General features: G+C 37.4%; 1 long non-coding RNA gene across 1 annotated transcript; it reads right to left on the bottom strand.

Annotated features, from left to right (window-relative positions):
- Window positions 1-1,916: 1,916 nt before the first annotated feature.
- Window positions 1,917-6,011, bottom strand: LOC134811395 (uncharacterized). Its single transcript, XR_010159800.1, has 3 exons — window positions 5,733-6,011; window positions 5,496-5,591; window positions 1,917-2,517 (listed from the first exon to the last, which is right to left on the bottom strand). It is a non-coding gene; the product is annotated as an uncharacterized LOC134811395 (long non-coding RNA).
- Window positions 6,012-8,449: the final 2,438 nt, after the last annotated feature.

Below are 8,449 nucleotides of genomic sequence, written 5' to 3'. Positions count from 1 at the left end.
AAATTGTCACTTCAGAAAATTGGGCGGGACATCGTGTTCTTAAACTTTTTGACAAATTTTTTTAACAGCATATTGTTTATCACAGTTTTTTACACAAGATTTGCTGTATGCCGTAATTTTTAATCCATTATTAGAGTCACAATCAATTTATTTTGTCAACAGAGTTTGAAATACTTGAAGAGACAATTGATATTCCGCGTGGTTCGCGGCGCGCTTCTTTGTCTACAAATTGTTAAATTGCGCGTTACAATTCCGAGTAACGTAGCAGAAGACGTTTCCCTGAATTTTGTTGGGGATTTTGTAGGGGATTTTACACGGATTTCAAATCCCCTAAAAATAGTTTCGAATTGTCCCTGGGAGTGGCCTGAGTGGGTCAAGACGTCGAAAATTAGTTTCTTTGGTTGTTGGGGTCAGGTACTTCCTATCTAACCACCAAATCATGTTCCAAATACCCCGGAACATAAATCTCCTACAGGGGTAAAGATTCTCATTCTTGATTTGACCTGGATTTCAGTAATTTCGGGGTGGGCGAGGCCCCTGGGAGTGGCCTGAGTGAGTCAAGATGTCGAAACTCGGTCTTTCTGATGGTTTGGGACAGGTAATAACTATTAAACATCCTAAACATGTTCCAAATACCCCGGAACATAAATCCATACAAGGGTAAAGATTCTCATTCTTGATTTGACCTGGATTTCAGTAATTTTGGGGTGGGCGTGGCCCCTGGGAGTGGCCTGAGTGGGTCAAGATGTCGAAACTCGGTTTTTCTAATTGTTAGGGACAAGTACTAACCATTAATATATAATAACATCTATAAACAAAAGAGCACCTAAAGAGGCTCAGCAAAGTGCTGGCCTATTTACGCTTACGAAGACTCATTCGTTCAATATGTCTCAAAGTAAATAAACTCCTCCATCCTACTCTATCTCTTGCTAAGTTCACTAAGTTGGTAAAATCATCTTCATTTTTCAAATAACCATTAAACCACCTGAAAATGTTCCAAATACCAGGGAACTCATACAAGTGTGAAATCCCCTACACAAATCAAGGAAACGTGCTCTCCCGAGCAGCGCACGAACAATGCCAGAGTGCATTCTCGGTTTTTGTGTCGAATGTGAATCTAACTTATTCTGAAACTAGTTATTAACAACTATAATTGGAATTAATTGTAGAGAGTTCAGCTAGTAATTAGCCACGTCACTAATTACTTAATTAACCAATACATAAATTAATGAAATGGTGGCCTGGTGCCCCCATTTATGGCCTGCTTGCTCCCAACTGTATCTAGAACCGTTTGTTAATAGAACGAGATCAGGTTATATCTTAAATCTTTATGGTATGCAACTAGTATGCTGAAGTACACCCAAACATGCGAGGAGTTTATTGAACATTTAAAGCATTAAAGACTATTGCTGTAATGCTGTCCGTTATATCCCTAATAGTGAGTATTAAAATATAGATTATAGGTATCTACCATTTCACAAGTCTTAGTTCCCGAATTTGTTCTGACATCGAGTGAATCGTACTTGTAATCAGTACAATACAAGATGAATTTAGCATCATTTTAGTTTGATTTCTGTTGCCGGTCTAGAAGATGTTCGTGATATTGCGCATAATTGATCGAAGTATAATGTTTGATTCCATCGTATGTGGTGCATACCTTACAAGACATATTTATGTGGATCATAATTAGCGGGGATCGAAATTATGGGGGAACGAAAATATGGGGATTTTTTTCAGAAATTCAGTAATTCAGTACGAAATTTCAGAAATTCAGTACGAAAATATGGGGATTTTTTCCCATTTTTTCCAAAAATCCCCGAATTTCGTACCATATAAATATGTCTCGACCTTTATTTTACTCTAAAGACATACTAGAAAATCCGTTGTCACAGGGAGGAAGCTAGAAATCAATTTTTATCGTATCATAAAATTTAAATCACAACCGAAGATACATGCTATTATTTCGTAGAACACTCTAAACTCAACAGTAAATGATCGAAATTTAGCTCCAAATTCTTAACACGTGCACGTGCAAGTCTCCGCCTGCTTTACTATGCACGGGAGTGGTTGTACACACAAACAGAAATCAAATACATTACATATCGTGTAGTTATTGACTACTGATAACACATTTATAAATATGGCGAAATATCAAATATTATCAAAAATTTAAAACTTGTAAATTCCTCAAATTCATTAATTAGTCTCAACTGATATATAAAATAAAGTAAAACATCGCAGCAGTAAATATAAGATGAAGACATTGACAGCTCTAATAATAGATCAGAAAAAGAAAAATGGCGTTATTTAATAAAAATCGAATCGAATAACTTAAACTACAGGTGCTAGGGCCCTTGTAAACAATCGTAATATCCTGTGAATTAAATCGATTGATTCTAATTGGTGTTCATCACAGAATAGAGGCAACAAAAGGATAAGCTAGTCAGCAGTAAATAGCAATGCATCAGTCAGCGAACGCCATCGATCGTAATGTGTCTTGCTCCAAGCTTTTAACACCTGAAATTATATGTTTTGAATAACAATTACACTTAAACAAAATAACGGAACTCAAAAAGCTATTACGTTACAATATCTTAATAAAATTCTGGGTAACTAATTTAATTAAAACCATACCAACATTGAACCTACGTCTTACAATGAGCGCTATAATTTTTAGAACATAACAGCTGAAAACCACCTATAACAAGCATGAAGCACGTGATTAAAACCCACGATTAGGGTCGGGCAATCTATCACTACTACTGGTACCACTACCACTACCAGGTATGAGCGTAAGCTGCGTAACAAACTTAAGATGAAACAATTGATCTCTATGTAGCACTCTGCACTATATTATATGTATACGTATCACTATTTTGCCTAGTATTACTGATAAGATGGTGATAGAAAGTAAGCACTTATTTTCTAAATAAAATGGTATTTACTTTAAATATCAGGATGGCAATTACTAGCCTGGGCTGATCTTCGTGATAATATATACAGTAAAACCCCGACTTACAGTACAGTTTGGGGAAAGATAAATAGTGCGGTAAATCAGAGTTTTCACTTTTTGGTCCCCTTGGCCGTCGGATCACATGGTTTCTCTCCGCACAGAATTGGTTCCCAATTAGTGGTCATGGACTATGGTTCACAAGTACTCAAGTGATGGGTACTAAAACTGTGTAGGTTCAATGCTATACAGTACGCTCTTTGACCAACATCAGAAACAAAACATTATTTACCGCCCCTTCTGTCACCAAGGATCGACCGGGACTGCTTTTTTGGCCGGGACTGGAAAGGAGTGCCGGAACCAGGTATACGCCGGGACCGGGATTCAGCCAGATTTGGGACCGGGATCATAGCTAAGAAAACCAGCACTTAACACTTACATTAAAATCTGGTATCCGCAACTGATAAAAAGCACAAGCACAGCTTACCCAACAAATTGGCACTTGACTCTGACAGTGTTTTGTTTATTAATTGGTAAATAATTTTGCTTTAAACTTCAGTTTTTCAAAAAATCCGGGATTATAAACCGGGATCCCGGTCGAACCTTGTCTATCACTCCCTGTCATCTCTTAGCTCTCTGACACCTTATTGCTTAATGCTAAGATCCTAGCTTAACAATACGTAACACACTCATATGGAGTCTTTATTCTAGCTCGACGGTACTGTAAAACCACTAATTGGGAACCAATTCTATGCGGAGAGAAATCATGTGATCCGACGGGGACTAAAAAGTGAAAACTTTGATTTACTACATTTCTTACATGTACATCTCTTATTGCTATAATTCGACGACTTATCTGCTACTTTGTGTCCGGTGCTATACAATTGTGAGTACGTTATGGAAGATGTGTACTTAGACTCTCTAATGTAGTCAAGTAAACATTTTGACCAGCTTTCAGATGCTTCTAATGATCTTGGTATTTGGGTTGAGGTAATGAAGACAATAAACTTTGATGAAGATAGTGATATCACATTCGAGAAGTTCAAGAAACCAAACAAGGACGTTCTAGTAAAGCACCTTTTTGATGCGTTTTAGGGTATTGTCTAATATCAGCGTATTCTCCACGAATAAAAAGATAGAGGAAATGAAAAGTGAAATCATCAGTGCTCAGAAATCAGCAAAAAATGCAGAGGAAACCCTTCCCCCAGCTCTGTCTCCACTTTCACGGCAGAAAACTTGAAGAAAATAGTTTGGAATTATGTTGTAGCTGAAGAAGATCGCAGCAGATTGCAGAAATGTCTTCATTTTTAGTCTCAAGGAGGATACAGGAGAGAAACTTGGCGATCAAATTTGTGATGTGTTTGAACAAATTGCAGAAAAGCCACGCTTCGAAGCTGCTCAAATTGGGAATATGTCTGCTGAAAAACCCAGAGCTGTCAAAGTATCATTTTGAAACTCTAGCACCGTTCATCAGATACTGATCAAAGCTAAAGAACTCAGACTGTCTCAGTGTTTCAAAAGTAAATAAAGGTATATTGTCACTAGTGAGATTGTATAGGGTTGTACACTCCCTCTTTTTCTCTATTGTCACCATAAATTGAGAACGTTTTGAGTTAGGAACTCCAAAATTTCCAGACACATTTGGACTTGGTTTGATAATTGAAGTGCTTTCCTATAACTTCAAGTTCGTTGTTTACAACTAAGCCGAGTTATGACCATTTTAAGATCTGGCACGGATACATGATCCTGGCACTTAATCTGTGATTTCTTCACTCAATCAATGGCACTTAATCAGTGATTTCGAATGATTTAGTTTCAAATTATTATTCAATTAAGTAACTTTTGGTGATCAATCCAGTGATCAAAACCAAATTGCCCAATCTTGCCTAAAAACGATGTTTAAATGTTGCATTGAAAATATCCACTTGCTAAAGTCACAATGATAAGAATTGGCTGTAAATAAACTGGTAAGTAGATGAGCATAACAGTGGAGTTCCCACCTACGAGTGGTAAACTGAGAGGTGGCGCGCTTGAGAGGTGGCGCGGTGTATGCAGAGTATGATAATGTCAGCCTTGCGGCGCAGCTGACATTAGCTTTCATTACGTTTGAATTATCGCGTCCGCGGCAAGGCTGACATTATCATACTCTGCATACACCGCGCCACCTCTCAGGCGCGCCACCTCTCAGGTGCGCCACCTCTCAGGCGCGCCACCTCTCAGCCACCACTCGTAGGTGGGAACTCCACTGTAATGAACTTAACAGGCATCAACCATCCTTAATGTTAACTATCAATAAACAAGTGTGTTTGTACAACGCAGTTTTAGGTATTTAATGGGTTTTCATCAGTAATAATTCTTGCTTGAAAATTACAGTCAGTTGGTGGTACTGTTAAATAGTTGTAAAATGGTAATGGTAAATAGGACTGTCATTTCTCTCCACAATCGCTTGGTAAGAGGTTATCTTTTATTATAAAGGCTGAGCTAAAGCAGTCATAAGTATACTAAGATAAAAAAAGGTCACATCAAGCTTGAACAAAGTACTTACATATTTCAGCCCATAGGATCGGTTGTTAATTATTATATCAGCATACAATAATGTTTGTCAGGAAAGCATCTCGTCCCAAAGGAAATTCTGGTTCAGCTAGAAATAATGATATTTGAAGTTCATATTTTAAATTCAAATATACTTTAATTAGAATAAACAATATACATCAAGTTAGGTCTGTTTCTACACCAGGAAAATAGATTAATTGAAAAAAATTGCTTCAAAACCTTCAAATACCTGCATTTCAAGAAATAATAACGAAACAGGTCTTCGAGTTCGATATTACAGCTTCACTAAGATAATCAAACTAAGTGGGACACACCAGCATTACAAAGCAGCTGTTTTTTGGCAAATGTGATTATAGGCCATTATTGAAGGCAGATATCTAGAGCTTGGAATGCGTTTCGGGCATCAAAGAATGTGCACCTGTGTACCAAGGCAATTGCACGATTCGATTGGAAGTACATATATTTTTTCTAACACAGAATACTGTCCGTTATTGTTTATACAAGGCTTGAATGGGTTAATTGTAATTTCGGTATGAAGCATGATTGAAATGATCTGATAAAAGTGTAAAACGTTCAAATCCTGTCCAGAACTAAACGAGTGTAACAAGGAATTTAATTTAGCAACATCCTGATCCACTAAGCTATTCTATACTAAAACAAGTTTCTAGTAGTCTCCAGCACATCGCAGCCAAAACGCAGTAACACTAACTCAGTTATATTAAATACCCTCTCAAGATCATTTAGTAACATCTGCATTACAATGTGCAACAAAACAACTACTATCAAACTAAATATACGGTGTGTGCATTGAGGCTCTATGCTAATTGCTATGAGCGGCAACAAAAAGAAATTCGACCGAAAAGTATCAGCGCATATTTGATATGAGAATAAAAATGGCGCAACAAAAAATTTGGTTAAATCTCTTTATTGCGATTTCTAACTGCGCGGCGTAGCGCGTACTTTGAAATCCAAATAAAAATTATTTTTGATTCAAATATCGGAAAATAAAATTACGGCATACAGCAAATCTTGTGTAAAAAAATGTGATTAACAATATTCTGTAAAAAAATTTCGTAAAAAAATTTAAGAACACGATGTCCCGCCCCATTTTCTAAATTGATCATTTTTGGGACTTTGACGGGTTATAACTTCCGCTAGGAGCAGCCATTTACCCAAAACTTGGTACCATATGACTCTACTCAATGAGACCTTTCCAATGGTGTATAATATGTTGGGTTTTGAGACATAAAATCTCACCCACAAGTTGGCGCTCTTAGTACATACACTAGTATACAAATCTACAAAGCCAGAGAGATAATTCAACGCGCACACAAAACTGCTGAATGATTTATATCATGTTGGTAACACTTTAACCTGTACGTGTATCATGTTGATCCTCTTATTGATTGACAATCATTGCAGTGAAAGCAGTATTAATGACATTCTCACTTTTCAGAACTAAGTGCCTTGCTCTATCCAGAGCCCTTGCAATTGCAGTAGCGCGCGCCCGCCTCACGGCGGTAAACAAGCGCGCCCGAAATGGCGCGAAAGCACATGGTTAGGTGAACTAAGTGCCTAATATAATTAAGATATAACATCTAAACAGTTTTATTCCTGTTCCATATGATCGAGGATAGTCAAAGCTACAAAACCTGACCAAGTTTAGCTCAATCTAGTACTGCGGTCTGCGCGTTTGAGATATGAGGTTAAATATAATACCAAAAATAGGGATTTTCTGGTGTGACATTTGCTCTATCCAGAGCCCTTGCGCCCTTGTGAAACAAACGCGCCCGAAGTGGCGTGAAAGCACATGGTTAGGTGAAGTGTGACATCATTGCAAATTTTTTGGAGTATAACCTCAATATCTCACAAACTATACATTTGTAGTCTTTCTGAGTTACACTATCTGCTTCCTTTGGCAATTTCGGTTCAGATTCAATTAAGTTTAAAACAAAAACACAGTATATGTGAAAGGACTGAAGATATCAAGTTTGTAAACGCGCGCGCGCGCGCACACACATATCATATGACCTCATATCTTCCACATTGATGATTAATGATTTTTTATAAAAATTCTTTCACCATCCTGTAGCACTCATGTGCTGAGTAGGATAGCATTCAAATCATGTCTTTAAAAGCTTTAGATAGATACTGAGGGAGAAAATTCATGTTTGTAATATATGTATTGATTATTCTGTGGAAAATAAAATTATCTTTTTCTTAAATTCTCTTTTTCTTAATTCTTGTTCATTGAAATATTACCGCCAGCGAGGAGCCGCAGCTGCAACTGCGAGCCGTGTTACCCACCTCCCTGTATTGTATTGTGATCAGCAAGAGTTTAGTCAAAGTAATGTGTATCACTCGCTTCACTCCTACAACGCCAAGCTAGTAATTGAGTTTTATGAAAGCACTCTGGCCAGGCCAGAGTACATGGAATTGGAAGTCAGTGGATTCTTTTTCATTTTTACCTAATTTTACCTCATCCCATTAAGGAACGCGCGCTGGGTAAGAAGAAACCTAGCCAGAGTGGAAGTCGGCGCCCACATTAAATTTTTGGAGAAAATCGCTCGCCAAAATTTTTTGGACCAGGACGATGTCCTAGCCTGGCAGCTCATTGCGCGGCGCGTCGCAACAAGCTTCGTTGTTCGTCGACGTCCGACGAGCAACGATAAAAATTGCGTGGCGCGTCGGGTGGCACATCTTAATGGGTGATATGCGTATAGTAAAACAAAATTTTAGTAAAACAAAATTTTAGTAAAACAAAATTTTTATTTACCACAAAACAATCAATACATATTTAATATTATTATACATTTACAAATAAATCTAAATTTAAATTCAGCTATATACACAATACACAGCCCGCCGCCACACATTGCTGAGATATTCTCAGGTGCAGATATATATATTATAAATATATTATTACGATATATATATTATAAATTT

This window comes from Bolinopsis microptera, chromosome 2 (assembly GCF_026151205.1).
Source record: "Bolinopsis microptera isolate Bmic1 chromosome 2, MBARI_Bmic_1.0, whole genome shotgun sequence".
Classification (NCBI taxonomy): Eukaryota; Metazoa; Ctenophora; class Tentaculata; order Lobata; family Bolinopsidae; genus Bolinopsis; species Bolinopsis microptera.
Note: the sequence above shows the minus strand (reverse complement) of the source record. Positions and strands in the feature narration are given on the sequence as shown.